Below are 324 nucleotides of genomic sequence, written 5' to 3' on the forward strand. Positions count from 1 at the left end.
CCTTTTTTTATAATGAATTTCGCACAGGTTTCTTTCCCGGTATACATCCAGCGTAAATATCTAAATACGCACACGTGTACGTAATTTTTGCAAAATATGTGCGAGTAAAAGAGAGAAAAGTCGTTCTTTTTGTGTCTTTTTTTTTATAGATCAAATATGTATTTTCCTCCTTCCTCTTTGCCTAATCCGTCCTATGGTGTTCTTGGTATTTTTTTCATATTTTCTTATTCTTTTTTATTATCATCTTTTATTCTGTCTGATATATTTTCCTTCCATATTTTAATGCCTCAAGTCTTTTTTTTATTCCTTATACTCATCATCTCT

The 324-nt window shown here is 30.2% G+C and overlaps 1 pseudogene; it reads right to left on the reverse strand.

Annotated features, from left to right (window-relative positions):
• The window catches only part of LOC119589481, a 57,811-nt pseudogene that overhangs the window by 3,497 nt on the left and 53,990 nt on the right, over window positions 1-324 (reverse strand).

Source organism: Penaeus monodon, chromosome 25, assembly GCF_015228065.2.
Source record: "Penaeus monodon isolate SGIC_2016 chromosome 25, NSTDA_Pmon_1, whole genome shotgun sequence".
NCBI classification, from domain to species: domain Eukaryota; kingdom Metazoa; phylum Arthropoda; class Malacostraca; order Decapoda; family Penaeidae; genus Penaeus; species Penaeus monodon.